This window comes from Pristis pectinata, chromosome 10, assembly GCF_009764475.1.
Source record: "Pristis pectinata isolate sPriPec2 chromosome 10, sPriPec2.1.pri, whole genome shotgun sequence".
Classification (NCBI taxonomy): domain Eukaryota; kingdom Metazoa; phylum Chordata; class Chondrichthyes; order Rhinopristiformes; family Pristidae; genus Pristis; species Pristis pectinata.
This window is the reverse complement of record NC_067414.1, coordinates 13,504,965-13,519,177: the sequence shown is the minus strand read 5'-3', so window position 1 is coordinate 13,519,177 and position 14,213 is coordinate 13,504,965.

Here is a 14,213-nt window from a genome sequence, read left to right as displayed (position 1 = left end):
GCACTTGACACATACATCCACTGCATTGTTTAATGTAGCATCTCTTAAAAATAAACTACAAATTGCAGATATTTGCCAAGAGTCTTCATAAGACCAAAGAAAGACATTGCAGAGAGGAAGTGGGAGCAGAACCTTGTTGAATGGGATCTTGTTGGTTCTGGCTCACCATCCTGAGTTGCCATCCATAGTCCCCACCCATTCAGATGTGGAGGGCTGATCTCGCTGGCCTTCCACATCCTTGATGGGTGCTGAGCACTGTTTTTGGTGTCAGTAGGTTACTTCGTGTTATTGCTGGCAAAATCAAAAAAGGTAAATGTTTTAACAGTGCATACCCTCATCAAAAGCAGGAACTATCAACTAAACTGCAGTGTTTGGTACAGCAGTGTATCAAAGTTAGACTGTATGGTGCACTCAGTTCTTAAAATACACCTCCCCTCAAATCCATTACAGATGTAGCATTAACTGCCACAACTAATAAAGCTGGAACCAACGAGAGAGAATGCAATACTTGATCTCTTTTAGGACCAACGAGAGAGAATGCAATACTTGATCTCCTGTTAGGGAACCAGGCAGGTCAGGTGACAGAAGTATGTGTAGGTGAGCATTTTGGGTCCAGTGACCATAATGCAATTAGTTTCAAGATAATTATGGATAAGGATAGGTCTGGTCCTTGAGTGGAGGTTCTAAATTGGAGAAAGGCCAATTTTGTGGAAATGAGAAAGGATCTAGGTAGGGTGGATTGGGATAAGTTGTTTTCTGGCAAGGATGTGCTCAGTAAATGGAAAGCCTTCAAAGACGAAATTTTGAGAGTGCAGAGTTTGTACGTTTCTGTCAGGATTGAAGGCAAAGGTAACAAGCATAGGGAACCTTGGTTTTCAAGGGATATTGGTGAGCTGGTTAAGAAAAAGAGAGAGGGGTACAGCAGGTATAGGCAACTAGGAACGGATGAGGTACTTGAAGAGTATAGGAAATGTAAGAAAATACTGAAAAAGGAAATCAGGAAGGCAAAAAGAAGACATGAGGTTGCTTTGGCAGATAATGTGAAGGTAAACCCAAAGGGTTTCTACAGGTATATTAAGAGCAAAAGGATAGTAAGAGACAGAATTGGTCCCCTAGAAGATCAGAGTGGTCGTATATGTGTGGAGCCTCGGGAGACAGGGGAGGTCTTAAACAGTTTTTTTGCATCAGTATTTACGCAGCAAACTGGTATCGTGGATATGGAAGGAAGGGAAACAAGCACTAGTGGCATGGAACATATAGAGATTAAAAAGGAGGAGGTACTTGATGCTTTACAGCGAATAAAGGTAGATAAATCCCCAGGGCCTGACAAGATATTTCCTCAGACCTTGAGAGAGACTAGTGTAGAAATTGCAGGGGCCCTGGCAGATATATTTAAAATGTCCTTAGCCACGGGTGTGGTGCCAGAGGACTGGAGGATAGCTCATGCTGTTCCATTGTTTAAGAAAGGCTCAAAGAGTAAACCAGGTAATTACAGGCCAGTGAGCCTGACATCAGTAGTGGATAAATTATTGGAAGGTGTTCTGAGAGATAGGACATATAAGTATTTGGACAGCCAAGGGTTGATTAAGGATAGTCAGCATGGCTTTGTGCGCGGTAGATCATATTTAACGAATCTTGTGGAGTTTTTTGAGGAGGTCACTAAGAAAGTAGATGAAGGTAAGGCTGTGGATGTTGTCTACGTGGACTTCATTAAGGCCTTTGACAAGGTCCCACATGGGAGATAAGTTCAGAAGATTCAGTCAATGGGTATCCATGGAAAGATTGTAAACTGGATTCGAAATTGGCTGAGTGGGAGAAGACAGAGAGTGGTTGTGGATGGTTGTTTCTCAGATTGGAGGCCTGTGACTGGTGGTGTGCCTCAGGGATCTGTGTTGGGACCATTGTTGTTTGTTGTATATATCAATGATCTAGACTATAATGTGGTAAATTGGATTAGTAAGTTTGCGGATGACACTAAGATCAGAGGTGTAGTGGACAACGAGGAAGGCTTTCAAAGCTTACAGAGGGATCTGGACCAAATGGAAAAATGGTCCAGAAAATGGCAGATGGAATTTAATGCAGACAAGTATGAAGTGTTGCATTTTGGAAGGACAGATCAAGGGAGGACATACACAGTAAATGGTAGGGCACTGAGGAGTGCGGAGGAACAAAGGGATCTGGGAGTTCAGATACATAATTCCCTGAAAGTAGAATCACAGGTAGACAGGGTTGTAAAAAAGGCTTTTGGCATCCTGGCATTTATAAATCAAAGTATTGAGTATAGGAGTTGGAATGTTTTGGTGAGGTTGTATAAGTCATTGGTGAGACAAAATTTGGAATATTCTGGTCGCCGAACCTCAGGAAGGATGTCAGTAAGATTGAAAGAGTACAGGGGAGATTTACTAGAATGTTGCCGGGTCTTCAGGAGTTGAGTTACAGGGAAAGACTTTATTCCTTGGAGCGGAGGAGAGATATGATAGAGGTTTACAAAATGATGAGGGGCATAGACAGAGTTAATGCAAGTAGGCTCTTTCCACCTAGATTAGGAGAGATAAGTACGAGAGGACATGGCTTTAGGGTGAAAGGGGAAAGGTTTAGGGGGAACATTAGGGGGAACTTCTTCATTCAAAGAGTGGTGGGAGTGTGGAATGGGCTGCCATCTGATGTGGTAAATGCGGGCTCGCTCTTAACTTTTAAGAGTAAATTGGATAGATACATGGACGAGAAAGGTCTGGAAGGGTATGGGCTGGGGGCAGGTAAATGGGACTAGCAGAATAATGTTTTGGCACAGACTAGAAGGGCCGAATGACCTGTTTTCTGTGCTGTAGTTTTCTATGGTTCTATGGAGACATTTAAAACCAATGAAAAGTAGAGTCATAAATTAAATAATTTTTAAAAAGTGAATTCAAAAGAATAACATACAGTTGCATGCAAAAGTTTGGGCACCCCTGGTCAAAATTTCTGTTACTGTGACAGATGACACAAAGATCAGTGGTGTTGTGGATAGTGTGGAGGGTTGTCGAAGCTGTCGCAAGGATATTGATAGGATGCAGATCTGGGCTGACAAGTGGCAGATGGAGTTCAATCTGGAGAAGTGTGAGGTGGTACACTTTGGAAGGACAAACTCCAAGGCGGAGTACAAGGTTAATGGCAGGATTCTGGGCAGTGTGGAGGAGCAGAGGGATCTGGGGGTTCATATCCACAGATCACTGAAAGTTGCCTCATAGGTGGATAGGGTAGTTAAGAAGGTTTATGGGATGTTAGCTTTCATAAATTGTGGGATCGAGTTTAAGATCTGCGAAATAATGATGCAGCTCTACAAAACTCTGGTTAGACCACACTTAGAGTACTGTGTCCAGTTCTGGTTGCCTCATTATAGGAAGGATGTGGAGGTGTTGGAGAGGGTACAGAGGAGATTTACCAGGATGCTGCCTGGATTAGAGAGTATGGATTATGAGGAGAGACTAAGGGAGCTAGGGCTTTACTCATTGGAGAGAAGGAGGATGAGGGGAGACACGATAGAGGTATACAAAATATTAAGAGGAATAGATAGACTGTACAGCCAGCGCCTTTTTTCCAGGGCACCAATGCTCAAAACAAGAGGGCATGGCTTTAAGGTAATGGGTGGGAAGTTCAAGGGAGATGTCAGAGGGAGGTTTTTCACCCAGAGAGTGGTTGGTGCATGGAATGCGCTGCCTGGGGTGGTGGTGGAGGCTGATACATTGGTCAAGTTCAAGAGATTGTTAGATAAGCATATGGAGGAATTTAAAATAGAGGGATATGTGGGAGGAAGGGGTTAGATAGTCTTAGGTGTGGTTTGAAGGTCGGCACAATATGGTGGGCCGAAGGGCCTGTATTGTGCTGTATTGTTCTATGGTGACTAGCTAAGCGAGTAAAAGATGACCTGATTTTCAAAAGGCATGAAGTTAAAGATGACACATTTCTTTAATATTTTCAAGCAAGATTACTTTTTTTATTTCCATCTTTTACAGTTTCAAAATAACAAAAAAGGAAAAGGGCCTGAAGCAAAAGTTTGGGCATCCTGCATGGTCAGTACTTAGTAACACCCCCTTTGGGAAGTATCACAGCTTGTAAACACTTTCTGTAGCCAGCTAAGAGTCTTTCAATTCTTGTTCAGGGGATTTTCGACCATTCTTCCTTGCAAAAGGCTTCTAGTTCTGTGAGATTCTTGGGCCATCTTGCATGCACTGCTCTTTTGAGGTCTATCCACAGATTTTCGATGATGTTTATGTCGGGGGACTGTGAGGGCCATGGCAAAACCTTCAGCTTGTGCCTCTTGAGGAAGTCCATTGTAGATTTTGAGGTGTGTTTAGGATAGTTGTTCCCCTTGCCACTGGCTGCAACACAAGCCCAAAGCATGATCGATCCACCCCCGTGCTTAACAGTTGGAGAGGTGTTCTTTTCATGAGATTCTGTACCCTTTTTTCTCCAAACATACCTTTGCTCAATTGCAGCCAAAAAGTTCTACTTTAACTTCATCAGTCCACAAGACTTGTTTCCAAAATGCTTCAGGCTTGTTTAGATGTTCCTTTGCAAACTCCTAATGCTGAATTTTGTGGTGAGGACACAGGAAAGGTTTTCTTCTGCTGACTCTTCCATGAAGGTCATATTTGTGCAGGTGTCGCTGCACAGTAGAACAGTGCACCACCACTCCAGAGTCTGCTAAATCTTCCTGAAGGTCTTTTACAGTCAAACAGGGGTTTTGATTTGCCTTTCTAGCAGTCCTACAAGCAGTTCTCTTGGAAGTTTTCTTGGTCTTCCAGACCTCAACTTGACCTCCACCGTTCCTGTTAACTGCCACTTCTTAATTACATTACGAACTGAGGAAACAGCTACCAGAAAACACTTTGCTATCTTCTTATAACTTTCTTCTGCTTTGTGGGCATCATTTATTTTAATTTTCAGAGTGCTAGGCAGCTGTTTAGAGGAGCCCATGGCTGCTGATTGTTGGGACAAGGTTTGAGGAGTCAGGGTATTTATAAAGCTTTGAAATTTGCATCACCTTGCCTTTCCTAACGATGGCTGTGAACAAGCCATAGCCCTAACAAGCTAATGAAGGTCTGAGACCTTTTAAAAGTTATCTGAGAGCTCAAATTTATTGGGGTGCCCAAACTTTTGCATGGTGCTTCTTTCCTTTTTTTCACTCTAAAATTGTACAAAACAAAAATAATACGCTAATCTTGCTTAAAATGTTGAAAAGAATGTTTCATCTTTAACTTTATGTCTTTTGGAGATCAGTTCATCTTCTACTCACTTAACTATTCACAGTAGCAGAAATTTTGACCAGGGGTGCCCAAACTTTTGCATGCCACTGTAGTTTAAATATTTTCAATTATTTCTGAAGTAAAATAATTGTCTCAAAACTACTTATCTATCCCTTCTAATCTATGGGCCTAGAATCCACTTTAAAATCAATGGATTCCCGAGTCCTATGCCAGGTCTGACCTAGTGTACAATTGAGGAGATAATTTCCTGAGTGAAATTGTTGGATTTCCATGTGTTGCTTCCACAGAAATCCAAGACTTACTGAAGTTTCACGGCTGCAAGCCAGTTCACTGACTGCAGTGCAGCAAGGTTCCCCACACTCTATCATGTCTCTCACCACAATGAAGGTTGGAATTCTCAGGGATTCCTTAACTGTCCATCATTAGGGATGAAGGATTGAGTTTGCTTCTTTCAATACAAGTGTAGTATAAGCACATCGGGCGTTAAGGCAAGGCACTGCCCTTAAAGAAACACAAAATATAGCAGCCCAGCAGCAGCAATGGGTCTAGTGGTGGTAAGACCAGGGGAAGAAAGGGAGCAAGCCATTGGGAGATGGGAAATGCCAGAAGCATCAATCCAAAGAGGATGACTGGAACTGACAGAGTCCTGACCTCCAGGAGTAACTCCTCATGGTCCAACATATATCCATGACTCTACCATTACTATAAAGCCAGGGGATCAGCTTTGGTTCAATGAGGAGATGGTCATGCTGGGAGGTGCCACACTGGTGAAGTTAAAACTGAGAACCACCAACGAGCTGAATTCCAGCAGTTAGAATGATTACTCTTGACATCAAAGCAACATTTGAGCCCCGGTTGAAATTGAAATCAATGGGCATCAAGGGGAAAACATTCCAGTGGCTGGAGCTTTTTCTCACACAACTGAAGATAGTTGTGGTTGTTGGAGATCAATCATCCCAGCTCCAGGACATCACTGCAGAGTTATTCAGGGGAGTGTCCTGGGCCCAACCATCTTCAGCTGCTTCATCAATGACCTTCCTTCCATCTTAAGGTCAGAATTAAGGATATTCACCAAAGAGGCACAATGTTCAATTCCATTCACTACTCCTTAGCAAATGGAGCAATCTATTCTGCTTGCATCAAGACCTGGACAACATTCAGGCATGGTCTGATCAGGTGCAAGTAATTTTGCACTGCAAAAGTGCCATGCAATGACCACATCCAACAAGAGAGAGATGTATCCACCTACACTTGACATCTAATCACATAATCCCCCACCATCAATATTGCGGTGGTTATCACTAAATAGAAAACTCAAATGGACCAGCCACTACAAGAGCAGATCAGAAGCTGGCTATCTAAAAAACACAAATAAGGACATTAATTAGCCACATTGGATTTACCCCATCTTATTTGAACAGGACGTAGCTGACAATTTTCCACAATCATGTCAATGCCAGATGTGATTGTCCTGAAAGAGCTGGCTAGAGATACAGCTAGTTCTCAAAGACTGGTCTTCAATACTTCAGTCCAGCGCTCTCAGCTCTTTCCTGATGTCATGTGGAGTGAATCAGATTAGTTGAAGACTGGCTTCTGTGAAGGTGGGGCTCTCAGGAGGAAGTTATGGGTCATCTAGTCATGGAATACTTTTCACTTGCCTGGGTGAATGCAGTTCTAACTACGCTCAAGAAGCTCAACACCCTCCAGGACAAAGCTGCCTGCTTGATTGATTAACTATTCAGGAAATAGTACCCTCTTCCAGTGACTACAGTTTGTACCATCTAGAAAATGGGAAGATCACCCAATGCATTTTCCTCTCCAAGTTGCACACCATCCTTGTATGGAAAAATATTGCTGTGCCTTTGTTGTCACTGGATCTACGTTCTGGAATTCCCTACATAGCTGCACTGTCGGGAGCACCTTAACCAGAAGGCCAGCAGATGGTCAAGAAAGGGGCCCACCACACCTTCTTTGGGGCCATTAAGGATGGGCAATAAATGCTGGCCTTGTTACCAATGTCCAAAAAATGAATGTGAACAAAAGAACCATAAACCATGGAGCATTGGAAGGAAAGATGCATGGCCTTGCAGGATATGATGAGGTGAATGTCATCGTACTTAAAAAACCTTCCAAGGACACTGGCTCCAGCTGAATTACACACATACTGCCACCTCTACCTACACCCATGAAAGCACTCCCACACACCCCTCACACCTGTACCCCCACTATTAATTATTCACACTCACATATTCGTATGTGGAGTCACAAATTTAAGATTGTTATTGATTTACTGGTTAAGAGTGTATTTCTGCAGTATTTTCAGGCAAAGATAACATGTAATTAGAAGGTCAACAGGACCACCTCATGTACACCGCCTCAGAAGGCCAGAGGAGAGTGTCCAAGTCTGCACAGCTATAAGAGCTACATGGGCCAAAATGATACATGAGCTGAGGAAACAGTAAATCTCTGGTAAGCATATGTCTTATATCCTCTCTTCATCCATTCATATTGTTTTGTAGTTGCTGTTTAAAATATTTTTAATGTCCATTTTCCTCATGCGCATGGTATATTCATGCTCCTCTGTTATAATTTATCATTGCAGAGTATCCTGAGAAATCACAGTGACCATTCTTTACTCTCCCTTACCCCACCCATCCCTTTGACATAAGAAGGGGTGGAAGTTGAAGAAGTGGCAAAGGAAGAGTATGCTGTGTCATCATGGCTGAACCACTAAACATTCCCTAAGAAACTGCACTGCCGGAGAAAAAAAGATTGTAAGAATGGATAGCATGTTCAGAAACATTTGACAGTCGTGGTCTGAAGTCAGGCAGGAGCCTTGGGCAATCTGTTAGCTCTCAGGAGGAGTCTACCCATCAGTGCTGCCTCAGAGGGCTTGGGTGAAGAGTACAATACTGAGGCATTTATGAGACAGCTGGTGTGGATAATCACCAAGATTGTTGGGGCACTGTCAAGTTATGACACGGACTCAAATTGCACCAGTTGGTTTTAGCCATTGGGATAGGCTTAGGCTTTCCTTTATGGAAAGACTTGTATTCTCTGTCAGATGTAAAGGTAGAACAAGGGATGAGGAAATAAATGCTTAAGAATCATGCAATTATTGAAGTAAAATGCATAATTATATCTTTTATGATTAAGAAAAATTATTAGTCTCCAAAGTATTAAGTTCTCCTTGTATTTTCACTTAATTATAACTGTTCACATCCTCAGGGTGAAAAAGGACTTCCCAGTATTGAAGGCAGACCTGGTGTGGAAGGACCCAGGGTAAGTTGTATTTTTATTATCTTCTGAATGAATAAATTTGGTAAGTTTGAAGGTGATTTAAAATTCTATGGAAACAATAAAATTAATTAAAATGTGTTTTGCAGGGTCTTGTGGGTGACCCAGGGTTTCCTGGTACGAAAGGTACAAAAGGAAAACTTGTGAGTAATGGCATGCATAATAATTTATTTTAACTATTTTGATAAAGGTTTACATTCTTTGAGGTAAAGAATGTGCATGCTTAAAAATGGAACATTTTCCTACTTGTCAGAGGTAGTGTAAATTGGTAAAGTGGTTTATTATTGTCACATGTACCAAGGTACGGTGAAAAACTTGTCTTGCATACCGTTCATACAGATCGATTCATTACACAGTGCATTGAGGTAGTACAAAGTAAAACAATAACAGGATGCAGAATAAAGTGCTACAGTTACAGAGAAAGTGCAGTGCAGATAGACAATAAGGTTCAAGGCCGTAACCACGCAGATTGTGAGCTCGAGTCCATCTTACCATAGTAGGGAACTGTTCAATAGTCTTATAACAGCGGGGTAGAAGCTGTTCTTGAGCCTGGTAGTATGTGGTTTCAGTAATTCTGAACAATCAAGTTTTATGCACCATCTCCCTAATAAGCCTTAAATGAGAACTTAAGCAAACCTGTTAATATGACATTTTAAGTTTATACACCTTGGACTCCTTGGAGTCCTCCTTGGACTCTGTCTTTACCTCTCGTTGTCTTGGTGTAGCAGCCAGCATAATCAAAGACCCCACCCACCCAGGACATTCTCTCTTCTCTCCTCTTCCATTGGGTAGAAGATACAGGTGCCTGAGGGCACGTACCACCAGACTTAAGGACAGCTTCTACCCCACTGTGATAAGACTATTGAACGGTTCCCTTATACAGTGAGATGGACTATGACGTCACATCTACCTTGTTGTGACTTTGCACCTTATTGCACTGCACTTTCTCTGTAGCTGTGACACTTTACTCTGTACTGTTACTGTTTTTATCTGTATTACATCAATGCACTCTGTACTAACTCAATGTAACTGCACTGCATAATGAATTGACCTGTATGATCGGTTTGTAAGACAAGCTTTTCACTGTACCTTGGTACAAGTGACAATAATAAACCAATACCAATACACCAGCTTTGTGCTGAATCTACTGGATAGTGTGAAATTTGAAACAATTTTTATGTCACAGACACAGGCTGGCTACAGCAATCAGCTATTACATGGGCTTTTATGCTTTCAGTCAAGATTAGGTTTATTCCCAAAGGTAGAATGAGTATTCCATGCCATATCCCTTCATTAGCTCTATATATTAGGTCTGGGTTGTGTTCCTGCTGAGAACAGCCTTCACGACATTACTGGTCACAAAGTCATGTAGCCACTGTCCCTTTACTCCATCCATAGATCTAAAATGAAAATGAAGATTGAAGGCCAACCATTCTTAAGCATTTATAAGTTCTGCTTTTTGTGAGGGACTTCTGATTGAGGAACATTCCCTGTTATCTCAGAGATTGAAATTGTTGGCCCAGTCACCCTCTCTCAAAATTGCTGCACTTTTAAGATTTGCCAATTTGTAGTTTGTTTAACCTAACTCGAGACTTGTTTGGGATGACAACAAACCACATTGGGTGCAGTTATGTTGGTTATTAAAACAACCGATTTATTGTACAAATTGCATCCGGTGCAAAGATGTACTTCACAAAGATCAAAAACCAAGGGAATCAAGGGTTTTCAAGGGATATTGGTGAGCTGGTTAAGAAAAAGAGAAAGGTTTATAGCAGGTATAGGCAACTAGGAACGGATGAGGTACTTGAAGAGTATAGGACATGTAAGAAAATACTAAAAAAGGAAATCAGGAAGGCAAAAAGAAGACATGAGGCTGCTTTGGCAGATAATGTGAAGGTAAACCCAAAGGGTTTCTACAGGTATATTGTCATGAACCAGCAACAAAAGAAACATACTGAGCATGATTTAGTGTTAAAAACTATTTTATTAATCACTACTTATGATAATACATAAAATAAAAGTAAAAATGTTAGTATGTTAGAATTCAAAAATGTTAAACCTCGAACGTTAACCCCAAAACTAAACTTTTTGTGTGTGTGTGTGTGGCAAAGTCCAAAACTCCCAGTTCCGGAATGGTTCTTAAAGTTCAGTTCCGCAAGCCATAAGGTGAAACATGAGCAAGGGCCTCTTCAACAACCACCGTTGTCTGAAGATAAGACGTAGACGTAGAGAAACAGAGAGAGAGTACATACGAAATCCAAATGTTCCACGATGGAACTCAAACGACACTTCAGTGTTTACTCGGTAGTGACTTCCTCACCCCGAAAAGCATCTGAATCGTGGTCGTCCACACAAATATACCTGTTTCCTTCTACAGGTCAGCAACAAAGTGAACTCCACCGGATTACTTCCAACTTCCATACATGGATTTCAGTAGCAAACACAGTTATTGTTTCTCATCCATCGATAGAGAAAACAAGCAGGCTGGTGTCTCTCTCTCTCTCTCCTTCTAACTTCAACAACGTCATTACGTCCTTTATCTTCTATTGACGTAAGCACGCCCCACACACACATACACACACACTCTCTATCTTAAAGGGACTTTCACTGAGTCCGTAACAATATTAAGAGCAAAAGGATAGTAAGAGACAGAATAGGTCCCCTAGAAAATCAGAGTGGTTGTATATGTGTGGAGCCTCGGGAGATGGGGGAGGTCTTAAACAGTTTTTTTGCATCAGTATTTACTCAGGAAACTGGCATCGTGGATATGGAAGGAAGGGAAACAAGCACTAGTGTCATGGAACATATAGAGATTAAAAAGGAGGTACTTGATGCTTTACAGCGAATAAAGGTAGTTAAATCCCCAGGGCCTGACAAGATATTTCCTCGGACCTTGAGAGAGACTAGCGTAGAAATTGCAGGGGCCCTGGCAGATATATTTAAAATGTCCCTAGTCACGGGTGCGGTGCCAGAGGACTGGAGGATAGCTCATGTTGTTCCATTGTTTAAGAAAGGCTTGAAGAGTAAACCAGGTAATTACAGGCCAGTGAGCCTGACATCAGTAGTGGATAAATTATTGGAAGGTGTTCTGAGAGATAGGACATATAAGTATTTGGACAGCCAAGGGTTGATTAAGGATAGTCAGCATGGCTTTGTGCGCGGTAGATCATGTTTAACAAATCTTGTGGAGTTTTTTGAGGAGGTCACTAAGAAAGTAGATGAAGGTAAAGCTGTGGATGTTGTCTACATGGACTTTATTAAGGCCTTTGACAAGGTCCCACATGGGAGATAAGCTCAGAAGATTCAGTCAATGGGTATCCATGGAAAGGTTGTAAACTGGATTCGAAATTGGCTGAGTGGGAGAAGACAGAGAGTGGTTGTGGATGGTTGTTTCTCAGATTGGAGGCCTGTGACTAGTGGTGTGCCTCAGGGATCTGTGTTGGGGCCATTGTTGTTTGTTGTATATATCAATGATCTATATGATAATGTGGTAAATTGGATTAGTAAATTTGCGGATGACACTAAGATCAGAGGTGCAGTGGACAGCGAGGAAGGCTTTCAAAGCTTGCAGAGGGATCTGGACCAAATGGAAAAATGGTCCAGAAAATGGCAGATGGAATTTAATGCAGACAAGTGTAAAGTGTTGCATTTTGGAAGGACAAATCAAGGGAGGACATACACAGTAAATGGTAGGGCACTGAGGAGTGCAGAGGAACAAAGGGATCTGGGAGTTCAGATACATAATTCCCTGAAAGTAGAGTCACAGGTAGACAGGGTTGTAAAAAAGGCTTTTGGCATCCTGGCATTTATAAATCAAAGTATTGAGTATAGGAGTTGGAATGTTTTGGTGAGGTTGTATAAGTCATTGGTGAGACCAAATTTGGAATATTGTGTGCAGTTCTGATCGCCAAACTACAGGAAGGATGTCAGTAAGATTGAAAGAGTGCAGTGGAGATTTACTAGAATGTTGCCGGGTCTTCAGGAGTTGAGTTACAGGGAAAGATTGAGCATGTTAGGACTTTATTCCTTGGAGCGGAGAAGAATGAGGAGAGATATGATAGGTGTTTACAAAATGATGAGGGGCATAAACAGAGTTAATGCAAGTAGGCTCTTTCCACCTAGATTAGGAGAGATAAGTACGAGAGGACATGGCTTTAGGGTGAAAGGGGAAAGGTTTAGGGGGAACATTAGGGGGAACTTCTTCATTCAAAGAGTGGTGGGTGTGTCATCTGATGTGGTAAATGCGGGCTTGCTCTTAACTTTTAAGAGTAAATTGGATAGATACATGGACGAGAAAGGTCTGGAGGGGTATGGGCTGAGGGCAGGTAAATGGGACTAGCAGAATAATGTTTCGGCACAGACTAGAAGGGCTGAATGGCCTGTTTTCTGTAGTTTTCTATGGTTCTAAAGATGATAGCTACAGTATTTTCCATGAAACCAGATGCTCACCCTTTGAGTGACTGCAGTCTCTTTTCTCCTGCTGTGTCCTGTTGACTGCAGGTTCTCTTCCTTTTGGTTGTGCTTGCTCACTCTCTCTCCAACTCCACACTCTATATGCTGTTTCTCTTTGATCTTACTTGCTAGCTACCAACTTTCCAGAGCCATCTTTCCTATTATTTCCAGAAGTACATTTTACATTTCACTTACTACTAGCTTCATCTCTTTAGCAGATTGAACCATTACCTATCTCTGTTTATTCTCTTGCAGACTGAGGAACTCCTTGAATGACACTCTTAAGCTAATTGTCTAGCATTCTGTCATAAATGTCGCTTGCTTCAGCGACATGCCCCTTGAATATTACAACCTGATCAGAAGCATGCTGGACTGGGCAGTGGCAGAGCCTGTGGTGTGGAAGTTCTGCCCTCAAAACAACCTTAAGAGTTTTGACAGATAGCAAGGCCTCATCTCCAGCTGTGCCTGCTGTAAAAGCTGTGAATTTAATATTTTTATATGTCTCTGACACTTTGTGACATTTAAAAACTTTAAAAATTGAAGTAAATAAATCTACAAGAAGTAAAACTAAAGCCATTTATAATTAAAGGCATTTTCTTTTGCCTCCTAATCCACAGCTGTACAATTCCATATGCCAACATGAGTTTATGTGCAATACCATTATGAGAAAAGCAATATTAATAAAATTATAATCTCTGTACAGGGTGTTCCAGGAGGTTCTGGGACAAAGGGAGACTCTGGGCTTAAGGTATGTTGGTGTGATCCCACAGCTATTTGCACAGACTTAAAAAAAATGTTTCTTCTCATTTATGACACGTAGACTGAAATTTTCTCACAGGGGATACCTGGAGATCCAGGCCGACCTGGAAGAGATGGAAACCCAGGCATTGAGGTATAACTTATTCAATTTATAAGTAAAACACATTCAATTTGTATCTGAATTTTGATTGCAAGAGTAAACTATAGTAATTACTCTGATTACTATTTTAGGCATATCAAGGACCACAGGGACTGAAAGGACTAAAAGGCATTACTGGACCCAAGGTTAATGGAGTGTTTTCTTAAATTTTTGGATAATTCAATAAACCAACAGGTCTGTAATCATTTTCTATATTTTTAAAGGGAGAGAAAGGATTTCCAGGACCTCGAGGTCATGAAGGTCCAATAGGAAAAACTGTAAGTAATTAAAACATATCTTTTTGCTTGAGATTCTGATTT